General features: G+C 38.8%; 1 protein-coding gene across 4 annotated transcripts in view; it reads left to right on the top strand.

The window, feature by feature from the left end:
• The first annotated feature begins 12,197 nt into the window (after positions 1-12,197).
• The window catches only part of FER (FER tyrosine kinase), a 439,195-nt gene continuing 432,253 nt past the window's right edge, over positions 12,198-19,139 (top strand). For 2 of the 4 annotated variants that reach the window (XM_078447626.2, XM_078447631.2), the window contains exon 1: positions 12,199-12,323. The gene's annotated coding sequence lies outside the window, so the exon portion shown is untranslated. Of the gene's footprint in view, positions 12,324-19,139 lie in introns of all 4 variants that reach the window. The other 2 variants (XM_078447635.1, XM_078447633.2) reach the window with 2 other exon arrangements.

The raw sequence follows: 19,139 nt of genomic DNA, 5'->3' as shown, positions 1-19,139 counted from the left end.
GTAAAGGTCACAAAGATTTTTTCTGTTTTATTCTAAAAGTTTTATTGTTTTAAATTTTGTATTTAGGTCTAAGATTTATTTTGAGTTAGTTTTTATATAGGGGGTGAAATATGGGTCAAAGACAAGCCACAGAAGATATTTGCATGTTAATGTTCAATTGTTCCAGGACTATTTGTTGAAAAGATTATTCTTTCTTCACTGAATTGCCTGTGCACCTTGCCAATAATCAATTGGCCATATTTACATGAGTGTATTTCTGGACTGTTTATTTTGTTCAATTGATCTGTGTGTCTGTTTTCTCCAATACTCCACTGTCTTGATTACTGTAGCTTTGTAAGTCTTAAAATCAGGTCATAGGAATCTTTCAACTTTGTTCTTTCTGCTAAAAATAACAACCCAGCTTTAAAAACGGGCAAAAAGCTTTGGTCAGACACTTTACCAAAGAAGATTCATGGATTGGGGTGCCTCACTGGCTCAGTCAGTGGAGTGTGTGACTCTCAATCTCAAGGTCATGAGTTCAAGCCCCATGTTGGGCATGGAGTCTACTTAAGAAAGAAAGAAAGAAAGGAAAGAAAGAAAGAAAGAAAGAAAGAAAGAAAGAAAAGTTATGTGGATTCGTTTGGAAATAAACACATGAAAAGATGTTCAACATTATTAGTCATTAGGGAGATGTAAATTAAATATTGCTAGACATCTATCAGAATGACAAAACAAACCCATCACTCCAAGTAAGATGAAGATTTATGTTCACACAATAAAACCAGTATGTGAATGTTTATGGGTACCTTATTCATAATTGTCAAAAGCTGGAATAAAAATGTCTCTCAGCTGGGAAATGGATAAATAGTGAAATACTACACTGCAACAAAATGGAGGAAGCTACTAATATACACAATAACGAGTGAATCTCAAGTGCATTATGTTAAGTGAATGAAGTCAGAATCAAAAGGATATATACTATGTGATTATGTTTATGACGTTTTTGAAAAGGTAAAACTATAGAAATGAAGAATAGGTAAGGATTGTGTGGGGTAAGGGCTGACTACAAAGAGATAATGTAAGGAGATTGTGTGTGTGTGTGTGTGTGTGTGTGTGTGTGTGTGTACATGTGTTCAGCACACAGATTTGAAACTATTCCACATTTTGATAGTGGAATTAGCTATGCATTAGTCAAAACTCATAGAACTGTACACCAAAAAGAGTGCATTTTACTGTAATGTAAATTAAAAATAAACTACATGTAGAGGTATAAAGTATTCCATTGCTGGAGGGGAAGTGGGAAGGGTAACAGTGAGGAGGAAGAAAAGTCTTATATAGTTAAATTGCTTGTAGATTTGTAAAGTGCCCTGGAGCCAAGTTCAGAAACTAAATTTGCCTCTAAGCCAAAGCTTGAATGTGAGAACATCAAAACAAAAACAATGGTTAGGTGGCTCAATCTATTGGCAGTGTGCACCATAGAACCCTAAGGAAGCAGACAAAGAAACCAGTTAAGAACTGACAAGGGCTCCCCTATGGTAAAAATCTTATATATTAATAGAAATTTATAAATTGAAAATTCACTCATTTACTGCATCTAAATTAATCCTTGTAAGAACCAGTGAAGTTAGAAGTATTATCTGTGATTAATAGACCCCAAAATGGAGGGTCAGAAAGGTTATGGATATGCTAAAGTTCATACTATATAACTGTGAAGCTAAGACCTGAATCCTGGCTTTTGATTCTTTCCAGTTCCCTTTATTCTCTCACATCATTTTATTTCTTTCCTTCCTTGCAGTTATCACAATATGTAGATGGTCTGTTAATGTATTTTCCTTGCTTAGTGTCTGGATCTCCCTCTGAACTCCAGGGGAGGAGCCCCGACCCTATAGCTCCCTGTCATATCCTCAGAATCTCTCACAGTGCTTGGCACATAATTGCTGTTCAAAAAATTCATTGAATCAATAACCATTGGAGTTAGAAAGCAAAGATAGAAATAATTATGTCTAGTATTATCCTTTTAAACGTGTGTTATATATATAGAATGGAATACTACGTGGCAATAAGAAAGAATGAAATCACACCATTTGCAGCAACGTGGATGGAACTGGAAGGTATTATGCTAAGCGAAATGTCAGGCAGAGAAAGACAGATATATGTTTTCACTCATATGTGGATCTTAACATATGACAACATATGAGAAACTTAATGGAAGACCATGGGGGAAGGAAAGGGGGAAAAATAGTTACAAAAAGAGAGGGAGGGAGGCAAGCCATAAGAAACTCTTAAATACAGAGAACAAACTGAGGGTTGGGGGGTGGGTGAGAGAGTGGGGGAGTGGGGGAGAGGGGAATGGGATGAGGGGTGGAGGAGAGGGGAAAATGGATGATGGGCATTGAGGAGGGCACCTGTTGGGATGAGCACTGGGTGTTGTATGTAAGTGATGAATCACAGGAATCTACTCTGGAAGCCAAGAGCACACTGTATACACTGTATGTTAGCCAACTTGACAATAAATTATATTTGAAAAACAAGAAAAGAAATCCTTCTATAAATAATAATTGACTGCATACTTTCAAAAAAAATGGTGTATCCTATGTGCAGTGATGGGGACAGATGCTCCTTGTTCTGTTCTTTAACCCAGTAGTTCTCAAATCTGGCTGTACAATAGATGACAGATCTGTACCTATTGATCTTTTTAATTATTGCTTCATTATTTTAAAAATTTTTATCAAAGCAGTACAAGTGAAATGACACCCTAAGATTTATAACAGAAAGGATCCCCTAGCCCTGTTACTTTTCAGGTCTCATCACCAGCCCCATAGTTGGACTCTCCTCTCAACACTGTTGTTTATCCTTCCTGTCATGAAACATGCTTACTGCACCTTTTATTGATTTTTCAGTATTAGGAATTATCTGCTGACTTCCTACTACGGAAAAAGTAGATTTAGCTCTCTCACATTACTTCCACTCAAGAGTTTCCCTCATCCTGTTCTTAAAATATTGGAATAACTACAATATTATAATATGGGACTAAATATTCAACATTTAGATTAGGATAATTATGTAATTTTTTTAAGGTTGAGCCGCATGTATACTATGATTACAGTTTTGAAAAATGAAGTTTTCTATAAATTTTTTCCTGTGGGTAATAATTGCTTCATTTTCCATTTACTTTATTTCTTAGATGCTTGCCCTTAAGTCATCCCCAAATTGTGTTACAATAATAATAGATCTCTCTGTGTAGTGAAATACATTGATCTCACTTTTTTTTTTTTTTCCTCTTGGACACTTCAGTTCTGGAGAGTTTCGTTCTCTTGCCTCAGTCTGTACTGGCTGCTTTTTAGGCCTGTCATACAGTTGTAATGCTAGAAATTTTCCTCCTCATCATCCTGGGTATTCCCTTTTTGTTTCTCTGGTGTTGATTCATGTCTTCATCTTTTTTAAATCCCCTTTTTTGGTGGAAAAAATACCGCCCTGAGAAAAAGTTTCATAGGAGTAAAGCTTTTTGTAATCTTGCATGTCGGAGAACACCTTTATTTTATCTTAGACTCGATTGATTGGTTGAGTTTGTAGGGAATTCTGGATTGTAAATGCTCTCCCTTTGGAGTTTAAAGATATTTCTCTATTTTCTTCTGGTTTACAGTATCATTATTGAAAAGTCCAATTTCATTCTTTGTTATCATGCCTAAACTTTTGTCTGCAATCTGTTATTCTATGTGAAGCATTCAGGGACTTTTCTTTATCTCTGCTGTTCTGCCGGTTCAGGATTAATGCCTGTCTGTGAGTTGTCTTTATTCATTTTGCAAGGGCTCCCTAGAAGGATTTCAGTCTGGAAAAACACTTCTTTCACTTCTGGTCTTTCTTTAATAATTCCACCCCTTCGCCCATCCACCTCTTTTTTGTATGTTTGTTTTTGCTTTTTTGTTTTGTTTTGTTTTGTTTTGTTTTTTGGAACTCCTAGAGGTTGGATGTTCAATCTGGATTGGGTTCTGGATAGTTTCCCATAAACATTTTTGTGGTAGACATCTTTGCTGTACGCATTTTTGCCACAGACTTTTTCACTGCATAACTAATTGGCCTTGGAGCATTTTTGCCATAAAAGATAAAATAAAGAAAAATAAAATAGGGACACTTAAAAAGGTCATAAGAAAACATGAAAATATTAATAAAATTAAATATTAATGTCTTCACTTATTGTGAGGCATCCGTTTTCTAAATACTAAGATGCAATATTTTTAACTGAGCTTTGTATTACATTATGAAAGCCTTCTACACTATCGTTTGTTCTTGGCATATACTCATGTGCTCCTTGATAGATGTTCTAAAGTTCTATGAAAAACGTGGAAAAGGGGCTCCTGGGTGGCTCAGTCGGTTAAGCGTCCACTTCGGCTCAGGTCATGATCTCACAGATCATGGGTTCGAGCCCCTCATCAGGCTCTGCTAACAGCTCAGGGGCTGAAGACTGTTTCAGATTCTGTCTCCCTCTTTCTCTGCCCCTACCCCGCTTGCCCTCTGTCTCTCTCTCTCTCGAAAACAAATAAAAAGCATTAAAAATTTTTTAAAAATGTGGAAGAAATGTAATGCTGTAATGCATTTATAACTGAGCTTTGTTACTATTGTAACTGATATGTTACCATTTTCCAGGATAGTATGTAATCTGGCTTTACACTTCACACTTGCAGCAAATTTTATCACCACATTTCCTATTAAGTAGATACATGTAGTTGTTATCATCCACTGTTTTAAGACCACCACGTCTACTGCATAGACTATTATGAGGGGGCTAGCTAAGATTTATATAATATGAAACATGGGAACTTTGTCACTAGAGAAACAAAGCCAAACTGGCAAGTAGCTTTGATACATTAATGCGGCAGAAGGCAGCTGATTAGTCAATGGAGAAATGAAACCAAACTGTCAGCCAGTTATTTTATCTTTTATGGCAAAATTACCTTACAGCTTATCAGTTATGAGAGAAAATGCTTGCGGCAGTGATGGCTACAGCAAGATGCTTATGGTGAAAATACTGGACACACCTGGATTGATCCTAAATTTTCTTTTCTCTTATGTTTTTCAACTGTTTGTCTTTTTGCTCTTCTTTTGAGACTTCTTCACTTCTTCACTTTGAGATAAACTTCATTTTATCATCTGCTTCTGAATTTAAAAATTTGTTATTTTTTAATTTCCAAAAGATCATTTTTCTTTGAAAATTTATTTTATTATTTTTCAAAAATTTGTTTAAATTTATTTAATTATTTGAGAGACAGAGAGAGAGCGCACTGGAGGGAGAGAGAGAAAGAATCCCAAGCAGGCTCCTCACTGCCAGCACACAGCCGGATGCAGGGCTTGAACTCATGAATCATGGAATCATGACCTGAGCCCAAAACGAGAGTTGAATGCTTAACTGACTGAGTCACCCAGGCATTCCAAAAATTTCTTTAAAAAAAAAATCACCCTGTTTTCAGTCATGGATCTTTTCTTTGTTTAAGAATATCACCAATAGTTCTGATTTTTTTTTTTTTTTTGCTTTCTGCTATGGTTGCATTCAACTCCCTCCCCCACCTCTGCAATTTTTTTTTGTTTGTTTATTTGTATTGTTGTCTCATTTTCATGACTGTGGGTTTCCTCAAAAGTGTGGTGATCGCAAGATGTCTATTCATATTTGAGAATGAGGGAAGCTGCCTGCATGGCTGGAACTTGTGGATTGGCGGACCTCATTTTGATGTGATTTGGCAGGTGATCACACTGTTGGAAACTTTCCCCCAAAACCACTGCTCCCCCCAGTATCCATAAAAGTATTTTTCCTTAGGCAAGTAAGTTTCCTTAAAAAGGAATCCTCTAAAATTCTCTCTGAGGGATACAAATCTGGAAAGTGCCATTGTAGGAGCTAAGTGGGAGAGGAACTTTGATTGTTCAGTATGCAGTCTTTCACTTACTCCCTTCATCCCAATGTGCAGCAAGACACCTTAATCCTATACTCAGCCAGCTATCTCCATGTCTTCAAGACCAGAGCTTCTCCAGTTCACCCCCACCAGGGAGTAAATCTTATTGTCTCTGGATTGGGCTAGGGCAGTGTGTCACCTGGCTGGTGGTTTGGGAAGTGAAATGAAGGTTTACCTACTCTCGATATAGATTATCAACCAATTCTGTTGTTTTCAGCCTCTCTTCTCACTTAATGTCTTCAGAGATCTCTCGTTCTTGGATTCCTGGTGATCTGGATCTGTATTCATGCTGGGCCAAGGAGTTTGGAGAATAAGCAGATATAAGTGCCTATATTCAGTCCACCATTATTGACCAGATTCACTGTTCTCATTCCAAACAGATTTTCTGAATTCCTCCCAGACCTTTCAAGCTGGAATCTTTGGGGGATAAATCTAGGAGTATGTATTTTTGAAAAGGTTCTCAGGTGATTCTGATAAAGCTAGTGCATAAACCCACATTTGGAAATCATTACTCCAGCACCCCCCAACTGGCACACACTTGATAGTTATCTCTGAAGTTCCAATGAACTAAAAATAAGGGAATGAGAAAAAGGACAGGTAAACTCTGACATACAAAAAGGACAGGTCTTGAGTGATCCAGGGACATTTGGGAGAAGGCATGTGTTGATTTCGACTGTTGCTGGTAGTATTTCTCGATGGTGAGCAGGTCGGGGAAGCAGGGGAAGCAATATCAGAGTGCTAGGAGGACAGCCAGTCTTTGGGCTAGGAGGGCTGGTTGTGAGATGTGTTAATGGATTTGATATTTATTTGGAGGACAGAATAGAAATTTTTCTCCTCCAACACTACTTCACCTTCTTTTCTCCCCTCCTTTCCCTATTTTATTTTCCTTAAACACATTTGTAAAATAAAGGAAGCAGCCACATAGCCATTTTGAAATTTTGAAATTTGGAAAGCCAAAAAGAAACAAAACCAAAACAAAAGAAAAACCAAAAAAAAAAAAAAAAAACAAAAAAAACCCCAAAAAAACCCAAAAAACAAAGTCCAAAAGAAAATCTCAGATAAATGTGACTGCTAGTGACAATATATATTCAAGAGAACAGTTTTCAGAATCAAAGAGATTTATATGTACTGAAAACAGACAGTGCAGCATGTAAGACAGTTATGATTTCCATATTGGATGGATCATGATCTCCTCTTGAAGAGTGGTTCATGGGGCATCTGGGTAGCTCAGTCAGTTGAGCGTTTGTCTCTTGAATTCGGCTCAGGTCATAATATCACGGTTTGTGAGATGAAGCATTGGGGTGGACTCTGCGCTGACAGCATGGAGCCTGCTTGGGATTCGCTCTCTCCTTTGCATGTTTCCTCTCTGCCCCTCCCCCACTCATATGCATGTGTGTGCACTTGCGCTTTTTCAAAATCAATAAATAAACATTAAAAAAAAGTGATTTGTGCTGGTGGTTAAGAATGAATTGTCGGTTAGAAAGAGCCGGGAGTCATAAAGCAAAAAAGCTGGCAAAAATGAAGAAAAGAACCATCGATTAAGGAAAAGAGGGAGGTGTATGTATGGCGACTGTTGAACCAAGATGGCACACAGCCAAGGTTTCTCTTGAAGCCAATTATGAGAAACTGTTAAACAGGAAAATGGGAGCCGTGAGGGGGGAGGGGGGAGGAGGGAGATGTGTGTTGGGGGTGCTGGGGGGGTAATGGTGGAGAGATAGGATAAGGCAAGAACTTTTAAAATCATTTTTAATAGTCCGATGTTTGACATCGACATTATTGTATTCATTTGTCCAGGTAAGCAATGTTATTTGAACAGACCAAAATTGGTATTTGGTAAAGTAGAATATATACTGAAGACTTTTTTAACAAGTTTTTTTTTAATGTTTATTTATTTTTGAGGGAGAGATAGAGACAGAGTTTGAGTGGGGTAGGAGCAGAGAGACACAGAATCCGAAGCAAGCTCCAGGGTTTGAGCTGTCAGCACAGAGCCCGACATGGGGCTTGAACTCATGAACCATGAGATCATGACCTGAGCCAAAGTCAGGCACTTAACTGACTAAGCCACCCAGGCACCCCTATGGTGAAGACTTTTTATAAATCTATAGCTAGGCAGTACTGTAGCATTTTAAAAGTCATGGTAGTACCTAGTGTAGATCTAAATTTTAATGATAGATGAGTGTCTTAAACCCTAATGCTAACAACTTCAGCTGAGATACATATCCCTCTAGACCCTGTGGGGGTGGCTAGTATTTTATAAAGCCTATGGGTCACGTAGACAGGAAATTAGTTTCCTTCATTCTTCCATACTTTTTCCTGCATTTATAAGATGTAAAAAAAGTTGCACAGTATTTTTGAAATCAGATGAAATCAAGTCTTTATTAAATTTGTGGCAATGCAAAGTGATAATTAAAACAGATGGAAAATTTAACTGGATTTTCTGTAATTGCTTTTTTCAGCTTCAAAAATGTAGCATAGGTTTTTGCTACAGTCATTTACTTCAAATACATTCACTCAAAACTGCCATTTCTTTTTTTTTTTTAATTTTTTTTAATATTTTTTTTAACGTTTATTTATTTTTGAGACAGAGAGAGACAGAGCATGAACAGGGGAGGAGCAGACAGAGAGGGAGACACAGAATCTGAAACAGGCTTCAGGCTCTGAGCTGTCAGCACAGAGCCCGACGCGGGGCTCGAACTCACGGACCGTGAGATCATGACCTGAGCCAAAGTCAGACGCTTAACTGACCAAGCCACCCAGGCGCCCCAAAACTGCCATTTCTTAACACAATGCTGGGCATATGGCAAGCAGTTTTTTAAGTTTCTTGAGTGGATAGGTGAGAAACCAGAAAATTTTTGAAGAACTGGAAAGGTTCTTATGTTTTCAGAGATTTGAGTTTCTTATACACATATAAATACACACACACACACACACACACACACACACACACACACACACACAATGTGAACCAAACAGTTCTAATTCACCATTAGACTCTTATTTGAAGCTACTTTTTGCAAATATGTAATACAAATTCACCAGACACATCTTTCCTGGTTTAGATTCCCTTTGTATAAAGGTAGAAAAATCCTCAGGTTCTTGGAAAAGATATGCTCTGGCAAAATAATCCCCAAAGTTGTATTTTGGCTTTATCTAACCTTTAATTCATAAACATTCATGGATTTCATTCATATTGACATGATATAACATTTAATATTAACAGGAAATTAATTTCTATTTTAAGAGGTTTATTCACATATGCTTAATTTATGCTATTAGCAATTGCTACAAAATACATACTAAACATTTAGCTTATTATCATTTCTGATTCTATTAAGATGTTTTTGTAGTTCAATAATTAGGTATAACTTAATCTGAGATAATTTTTGAGAACAAATTAAAGACTAAAATATGTTGACTTACTTAGCTTGATAGTCTCAATATTTTGGGTATAAATATTTATGGGGAAATAGAACTTAAAACAAAATCTTCTCCCAACCCAGAAATCCTCTCCTGTAAGATAGTGAAGGAATAAAACACAGAATTAAATCACAATGTGATGTGCATTACAGGCAATTAGGAAAGAGATTTTAAGGACAGAAAGAAATCTCATCCCTCAGCCAAGCAGATATAACCCATTACATATGTTTTCAAGATAAACAGTAACCAGTTCTCCAGGAAGAGGCCTTGATGGTACCATTTGCACACATAATTCATCTTAATTTTATTTGGTAATTGGGGTGACCATCTGTGTTAGCTAATTAGCTTTATCCAAAGGAAAAACAAACTTCTATCTTTATGACAGAAGGTAGTTTTGCAAGTTGGAGTGATTTGCCCATTGAAGTTAGGCTCTTAATCTCCCATGGAAAGTAAGTGTTATCTCCTTTTGCTTTTTATGGCAGTATAACTGACATATAATATTCTATTAGTTATAGGTATACAACATAATGATTTGATATTTGTATATATTGCAAAATGATCGCCATTATATGTCTAGTTCACAGCTGAAACCATACAAGAAGAGCTTGGTTTCTTTCATTTGTGATGAGGACTCTTAAGATTTACTATCTTAACAACTTTAAAATATGTAATATAGTATTATTAACTATAGTCACCATGACATACATTATATCTCCAAGGCATATCCATTTAACAACTGCAAGTCTGTGTGCTTTTTGACTCCCTTCACCCATTTCAATCCCACCCATCCCAACCATCAATGTGTTCTTTGGATCTATGAGTTAGCTTGCTTTCTTTCTTTTTTCTTTTCTTTTTTTAAGATTCCACATAAAGTGAGATCATAGGGTATTTGTCTTAATCTGCCTGACATTTCACTTTGCACATGCCATTAAGGTCCATCCTCAAAGTTGTCAAGATTTCATTATTTTTTATGGCTGAATAGTATTTCACACACACACACACACACACACACACACACACACACACACACACACTTTCTTTATCCATTTCTGGATGCTATGTCTGTCTCTTGATGTTCACATTTCAAAGCATTATCTCCTAAGTATTTAAAGACATTCCTGGGAGGTAAAGCCAACAAAACTAGCTGAGAGAGATCTAACTAGTTTTAGAAAGGATGTAGATACACTTCAAAGAAGTAAGAATGTTCTCAACAATTACAAGGTTTCTCTTTTCTTTTTAATTTTTTTTTTTAATGTTTATTTTTGAGACAGAGAGAGACAGAGCATGAACAGGGGAGGGCCAGAGAGAGAGGAAGACACAGAATCTGAAGCAGGCTCCAGGCTCTGAGCTGCCAGCACAGAGCCTGATGTGGGGATGGAGCCCAGGAACCTTGAGATCATGACCTGAGCCAAAGTCCGACGCTTAACCGACTGAGCCACCCAGGCGCCCCAATTACAAGGTTTCTAAGGCAAATGTTCTGGGAAAGGGTAATCTCTTCCCACATCTTTAAGAGGAAGAATTAAGCCTCTTATTTAAATTTTTTATTTGTCTTTACAGCATGTTTTGCTTTCTTTGAACCAGCAGACGAGAAAAGTCCAATGTTAAGATTCGTTTCGCTATGTGTAGGGCTGTTCACTATAATTAAACAAATAACCCTGTTGAAAAAAATATTCACCATTCTTTTTTGCCTCCCACGTAATTCAAAAGTTTTAGAGGGGGAAGGTGGAGATGGGGTTGACGTTAATATGCTCCAGGCAAAGAATGTGGTTCAACCAATGTACAGGATACAATGCCTTAAAAAGTCGGCTACAGGAACACACCCTCAATAGTGACTAATAACACCTATCATACTGTTACAGATCACCTAGTGATCTTTGTTTAGCTCACATTAGTCATTTTCCACTAAATTCTTTTGGTGAAGGACGCTTCTGAAACAACCGTTGCTGGAAGAGCAAACCAATTTGGGTCTTTGAACATTCCAGACTCTGGAAGAGATAAGGTCTTATTATTATAGGGGACCACTGCAGGTCCTGCTGTACGCTTAACAGTATCCATCACAATTCCAGCACGGAGTGCCTAACTCTTTTTTTTTTTTTTTTTTTTAAAGACAGTCTCAGGCACTGGGAATTAATGAGAAAGATTTCAGTTCCCGCTTTAGCTGATATCCATTCCCAAAGTATCAATATTACAACTGATGCAACTAAAATGTACAGGAAAAGGTGACTGATTCTGAGAGCGAGAGGTGCACATTGAGGGGTACGAGATCCGCAGCCCCAAAGCAGCTTCGGTTCCTGGAGATTTCAACTCCCGGGATCGCCCAGCACCCCGCGGGCACACTTAACATTTTAATCACGCCTCCGCCCCCACCCTCCGAATTCCTTTCCGGCTAACGACCCGCCGGGTAGTCCCTTCCAGGCGGCCTCAGCTTATCACCCCCGGCCCGGCCACTTCCCGGTCGCGGCCAGGCGAGCCTCCCAAAGTTTCCTGTGACGCCGCCGTCCGCCTCCGGCCCCATCCCGCCCTCACTCCCACCCCCGCAGCCCTCGACTCCGGGTAGAGAGGAGCGGATCACAGGAACGAGGAGGGGAACGCGAACAGGAGGACCTCGGGACCCCACCCGAGCCGGGGACCAGGCCCAGAGGGCAGCAGCCAAAGCTCCACGCTTCCCTTTGCCACGCCCGCAGCCCCGGGTCCGCGCGCGCCCACCCGGCCTGGACCCTGAAACCCACCCCTCGGGGTCCAGGGCCAATCGGCCGCGCCCCGCCTCCTGGGAGGTGGGGGAGGAGGGGGTTGGGGGCCGGGCGGCAGCGCCCGCCTTCGGCTCGTGCCCATTGGCTGGGGCCTCGAGGGTGCCCGAAGACCGGAGTGCAGTTTGATTGGCCGCAGAGGCTCGTGACAGCGGCGCCCATTGGCTGTGGTGGTCCCCGTGACGCGGGGTGGCGACTGGCTCCCGGGTCTGAGGGGCTCCTGCTTGTCAGGTTCTAGGTAGGTGAGTTTCGCGCCGCCGGCGGCTGGCGCTGTTGCCCGGGGCAACGCCGAGGGACGGGGGACTAGGAGGAGAGGCCTGCGGAGATAGGGGGCAACACCCCCTGCCCGCAGGGGGGCGCCTGGGACTCAGCCCTGGCCGGCGGCGGCTGCGCCGAAGGCTCTTCCTCCGCCCTTGGCCACCCCCACTCCCGCCCCAGGCTGCAGGGTCTCCCGCCCGTCCTCCACCCGCAGCGGAGCATTCCTGGTTGGGGCTCGGGCCGCGCTGCACCCCCCGGGCCGGCGAGGCCGGCCCCTCCCACCAACCCGGGACTGGAGGCTGAGGGGGCGGGTGCCGGCGCGAAAGGGCTGAGGCGGGCTCAGCGGCCCCGCCCCATCGCCGGGGTCGGTGGGCTGCGGGGTGTGGGGCGGTGTTTGCGGGTCTGTGGGTACAACCCATCATGCCCGCACTCCCTTCTCTCCGAGCGCTCCTTTCCTGGCGCGGCCCTCCGGCTGGGGCGACCACCCCCAACCCCTAGGTGTTCCCTCAGTCCCATCCTACCTCTGGGGCCCTGCAGTCCCCCTTGACCCGCGGAGCCCGTCCGCAGTCCCTCTTCTGTGCCTCAGCTTCCCCCCCTCCCGCTTTTATCTCCCACCTTGGATCACTGCTCCTGTCTTGGCCAGAGGTGACCCCCTAGACATAGTCAAGAGTTAAATTGTTAAGTGTGAAGCTAATGCAGCCGGGGCAATTTCTGCTCTGTACTCTCTTTGCCATTTAGGGTTGAGGAGGTGTTTGGAGGCACCTCTCGGTCAGCCTCAGAGTCTTTAGTATCAACTTTCTGAAACGCTAACTGGGTTGGTGTTGGTAGAGCCGGGCCGGTACGTCGTGCACAAATTGATTTAATTGTGAAGTTGTCGTTTTTTACTTTGTACATTTGTGATCTTGATATTTAGTGCTGTGCAGTCCCAAGTCCAGTAATTTATTAAGGCTGGTAGCCTTTCATTTTCGTTTGCCTTATGGTTAAGAAAAAAAAGTCTTAATCTTTTTAATTTGTAAAAAGCTGCATATATTCATAATGGTCTTACTGTTACTTTGGAATAAACCGCTCTAAAGGTGCAGTAGTACCATTTTCCTTTCTCCAGGCATTTTAAGATAAAACAGTTTCTCCAGTGGAGTTGTCACCGTGTATAAAAGTGTTGAGGAAAAATTAATAAGAAAAAAAAAAACCCAAAACTATTTTAGTGATTAAAGACTAGAAAACACTTTTTAACTTATGGAATCGGAATAGGATTTAAAAAAAACTTGCAAAATGTAATTACTTCGCGAGTTTAGTGTAGTCTTGGTATACCTTTATGGTCTTGAGAAAGAAATACTCAAGAAGAACCACACGTTTGTCAGAATGCAAAGGAAAGCTGAATGTAATCTTTTGGGAGCCAGGAATCCTTTTTGCTACTACCCTTGAACCAAGGGAACTATATATACTTCCAAAGGTGTTGTGAATGTATTTAGAGTATATGAACGTACTTGGAAACCTTTTCCCTCTTTTCTTCCCAGATAGACCTTTGGTCAAGATCTGTTTCCCTTCTGCACTGATGGTCAGCAGCATTTAATATATACCATATAAAATTATTTAGGGTCCAGTTAATGCAGCTTCTGTATTACTTGAAAGGTTGATGTCAGTAGTTTGGAAGTAAGAATTCACACTTTTGGTAGAGAAATCACTTTCATTTCATCTTCAAATTTTACAGGCTTATAACTCTGGTCTGTGAACATTTCAAGCTTATTTTCTCCTTTATTTTACTATGAAAAATTTCAAACAATGAAGTAATTAGCCGACCACCTACGCAGCAATAACTTTTCCAAGGTAGCTGTTAACATGGTATATACTAAGAAAAAGAACTGAAATGATCAAGTTTGAAAACCAGCATAAATATATATCATACCAAAATATTGTAAGGAACTCAGTTTCTTTTTGCAGATGGAAATAGTGTTTATAAAAACAACAGTAAGTTAATTTACATGACATTTACAAAGCAATCTTGTGAGTGACTAGGAAGTCATCATGTTTGTAAATCAAGGCCCAGATGAGTAAGCTGCATTTTGGTAATAAAAAAAGAAATCAAATGAACTTGTACAAATACAAGTTTGTTTTAAAATTGGACTCCTGTATTAATAGTTTTGTACTTGATTTTTAAATGACCATCTCCTTTTGAAGACAGGTTCCAAAGGACCATCACTTATTCAGTGTTTCAGTAACATACTTAATAAATTGGATCAATCTTATGTATGTTGTTTTGCAATAAGTATATTTTTGTAATGGAAAAATAAAGCCTACAAATGGGAACTTTTTAAAGAACTGTTTCATGGAAAATGAGGTAATTGTCTAGAAACATTTAAGTCAGTATTTTGATAGGATTCAAAAGTGTCTTGGGTGGTGTTTCATGGTGCTGCTAGCAGATTATTTGAACACAGACCTTCAGTTTATAATAAAATAATAATAAATGGGTATAATTTATAATTTATAATAATAAATGGGTATAACATACACATACATATGTATATGTTATATTTGGAATTTTTCCATATTTAGGAAATCCCTGCATTCTTCTTTGAGTATTTGAATCCTGCTTTTCAGTTTTAGTATACCCTAAATGTGTTTTTCTTACTTAACCTCATTTATATAACTAATTTCTTAAATATTGAGATTAAGAGCTATGTCTCAGAATTTATAGATCTCAGATTGCCTTGTTATTATTTCTCCATATTTCATTTGGCATGCTTATGTATGGTTAATTTACCACACACTGAGAGATTAAAGAGAACAGGCAGGTCATAGTTTTGGAACTTGAAAAAAATAAGATGTTTACCTATGTTTAAAAAAAAATTTTTTTTAAACATTTATTCATTTTTGAGAGTGAGAGAGACAGCATGAGCAAGGGAGGGGCAGAGAGAGAGGGAGACACAGAATTGGAAGCAGGCTCCAGGCTCCGAGCTGTCAGCACAGAGCCCGACGCAGGGCTCGAACTCATGGAGTGCTAGATCATGACCTGAGCCGAAGTTGGACGCTCAACCAACTGAGCCACCCAGGCGCCCCAAGATGTTTACATATGTTTTAACTGAAGTTCCAGTTTTTTTTCTCTGCCTCCTTCCCTCTTTTCTTCTTTCGTTCCTATTTTTATTTTTATTATAAAAGTTAAATGCTTTAAAATCAATTAAAAAGACTATAGAAAAGAAAAGTCACCAATAATTCCATGGTGGTTGATACTTTGGAAAATAAATGAAACTTTTGTTTCTTCTATAAAGCCCTACCAATCATTGCAGTTCGATGGTCTCTATTGCAGTACATCTGTACCTGTACCTAATCTTACAGGTTCAAGTTCTTGAACTTGAGACTTGGTTACCCTAAATTAGAAGAGTCCTCCAAGGTCTGGAAGAAAAATGGAAAAGAATAAATAGAGGACCGATTAGAGCAACAACAACAACAACAAAAACAAGAGAAGCAATTTCTCACTTTTTCTTATAGGTATAAATGTAATCTTAGTTACTCATGTGAAACTTCAGTATGGCTGACAAAATATGGGACCTCCCAAGTTTTTTCTTTGGAATTCAAAATATCTAGGTAAGAAGTTTACTTAGTGAGTTTCTATAAAAAGTTTCCAATTTCTCCATTTTGGAGGATATTACATATTTAACTCTATGAAATATCATGGATGACATTATTTCTTAACTATTCATATATACTTATCAAGCTATGAAGTATATAGATTTAGTTTATATATCATCACTTACTAAAAACTTGATATTGTCTCCTCCTTTTGAAGGTTCTAATTAAAATGCTAAAATTTTTAATGTAGGTTTTTTTTGCCAGGGTGTAGTGAAAGAAGATTCATTTCTTTTGGAGGCAGATAATCTGGATTTCAGTCACAAATCAGAATTTTCTTCTGTGGAATCTTGGGCAAGTTAGGTAATCTCTTTAAATCCTAGTTTCCTCATCTGTAGAATGAGGATAAGACTGCCTCACAAGGTTGTTATGAAGAAGAATAAGACAATCTAGGCAAAATTCCTGAATTTAGGAAGTCCTCAACTTTCATATTCAGTTCATTACATGGTAGCTTTAATTTTATCTCTCCTAGTATTACTGTGTTTATTCTACCATCCTAAAAGTCCCCAAATTTAGACCTTGGATATTCAGTAATGTAAATTAAGTTTATATAAATTGAAAGACATTTATATTTGTACAAACGAAATAATTATTAATATCTCATATTAGCTGTTCTTTGTTCTTCAAATTACTGTGTTTCAGTAGGGGTAGTTGGAAATTCACTTTAAATGCTTTTTACCTCAAAATATGTCTAGTTTGTCTGAATTCTTGAATTATTTTTCTTTCACCTTGGATTATCATCTGTTGGTAGATGGTTTCCCCAAATTCCTTTCATTTTAACCACAAATATTTGCTTAAAAGTGGTACAGAAAAGCTAAGTGTTACTTTCTTAAATCTCTAACTAGTGTTCTTCCCTTCCTTAAACCACTTTTACTTAATATGTTTAAAACTTAAACTTTATTCTCCTGGTGCCTGAGTGGATCAGTCGGTTAAGTGTCCAACTTTGGCTTAGGTCATGACCTCACAGGTGGTGGGTTTGAACCCCTCTTTGGGCTTTGTGCTCACAGCTTGGAGCCTGGAGCCTGCTTTGGATTCTGTGTCTCCTCTCTCTGTTCCCTTTCCCTGCTCATGCTCTGTCTCTCTCTGTCTCCCAAAAATAAACGTTTAAAAAATAAAATGGAAAAAAAACCACTTATTTTCAGATGTAATATTACATAAAACTCTTACATGAATGTTTTCCTTCTACTACTGATGTATATGATTATTTTTTAGGGGAGCATTATTTTATAAATATCTACATTTAAAAATGTGTACTCTGTAAGTGTAGGATTCTAATTCCTAAAAGCACACACTTAACACTTAAATGTGAAGGGTGTCATGAAGCAAGCAGTGAGCTGAATAGAGTTAGGAGTTGGACCACATAGTTTTTATGTGTTACCCAGAAATAAAACAAAATATTGTAATCTAAGTCAGTGATTCTCATTTTTTCCCCATCCTAGTATAAGATATTTACATGTGTGACATATTCTAATGTGCAGTTTCTTAGTCTGCTCTCTTTAATTCCATCTCACCCTCTGTGACTCAAGAAAGCATATTGGGGGCGTCTGGGTAGCTCAGTTTGTTGAGTGTCCCACTCTTAATCTCGGCTCAGGTCATGATCTCATGAACCATGAGATTGAGCCCCACATTGGGCTCTGTGCTGACAGTTTGGAACCTGCTTGGGATTCTCTCTCTCTCTCTCTCTCTCTCTCTCTGCCCTGCCCCCTTGCTTGGTCTCGTTCTCTCTCTCTCTCAAAATAAATAAACTTAAAAGAAAAAAGAAAGCATATCAGAATGCAAGTAATTGAGAGTGACATAATTGTGGGGATAAACTTGAATCTACTCTGATTTACCAAGGAAAGGGAGTCATTTAAAAATGTCTATAACTGCTATTAGTAACAAATCCTGAGACACACCTTATAGTACTACAACTGAGACCCAAGTTACTTCTGCATTTTCTGGAAATGAGTGCCTCTTCATTTGTCAGTCTTGTCACGCTACAGAAGAAAAGATTACTGTATTAATTTTATGTAACTGATAATGAAGAATCTTACATTTAAAAGAATAACTGATAATGAACATTTAGAAATATGTGAACAATGGGGCACCTGGGTGGCTCTGTTGGTTGAGTGTCTGACTTCGGCTCAGGTCATGATCTCATGGTTTGTGGGTTTGAGCCCTGCTTCAGGCTCTGTGCTGACAGCTCAGAGCCTGGAGCCTGTTTCAGACTCTGTCTCCCTCTCTCTCTGCCCTGACCCTGCTTGGGCTCTTTCTGTCTCTAAAATAAATAAACATTACAAAAGAATTAAAAATATGTGAGGATCAACACCATGGTCTTTATTGTAAATAAAATAATACTAATTATTATAGAAAAATTGAAATTAGTTTTCCAGTCTAAATTATTTCACTTGCTGAAAAAGTATTTCTGTAGTGGGACAAATGGTTTTAGGAGAATGGGAACCCTTCAATGCTAGAATATTTATATTCTAGATGTTTAGTATATAAAAATGCTCTTTACATTGGCTCAGTCGGAAAAGTATCTTTAAAATTACATTGCTGTGAATGAGATTGCTTTTAAATAGCTCATCTTGTATGCACGTGTACATATAACATACAGTTAGAAGTGAAGACTTAGAAAACCTGTGTTCATTAGACCCTTGACATTAGCAAGTGTTATTTCTCCAAAGCCTTGTGGATCTAGGATATAACTACTCACAAAAAATATATTTCAACTTAATTGAAAATTTTAAGTGATCCCTTCAGACCCTTAACAATTCCACTGTTCAACAGTTTTTTGTTTCTAAAATGAAGTCTTGATGATGTTGCATTATATCATTAGTGTATTTTACAGCAAGGATTCTTATTCTTGGTTTTTATGACCTGGGGTTTGCAGAACAAAAGAGTATTTCTGATTTGATCACAAAGTCTGCCGCATTGTCACAAGGATGAAAAGTTAGTTCTTGGTCACTGCGATGCCTAATTCTTCCTGCTCTTTCTTGAATATGTTTTGTCCTTGGAGTTGAACACTTCTGTAGTTTGTGTCCTTTCTGCTCTTTGAATGTCCAGCTCTGGAGGATTTCCCAAGCTTCCCTTGTTAGTTGGTTGGGGCTTTTCTGTTACATTCATATTCTACAAAGGAAAATACATTTGAATCTTTTACTGATATTCAATTTGGGTAATAACTGGGTCAGTAGCT

This window comes from Panthera onca, chromosome A1 (assembly GCF_046562875.1).
Source record: "Panthera onca isolate mPanOnc1 chromosome A1, mPanOnc1 haplotype 2, whole genome shotgun sequence".
Classification (NCBI taxonomy): domain Eukaryota; kingdom Metazoa; phylum Chordata; class Mammalia; order Carnivora; family Felidae; genus Panthera; species Panthera onca.
Note: the sequence above shows the minus strand (reverse complement) of the source record. Positions and strands in the feature narration are given on the sequence as shown.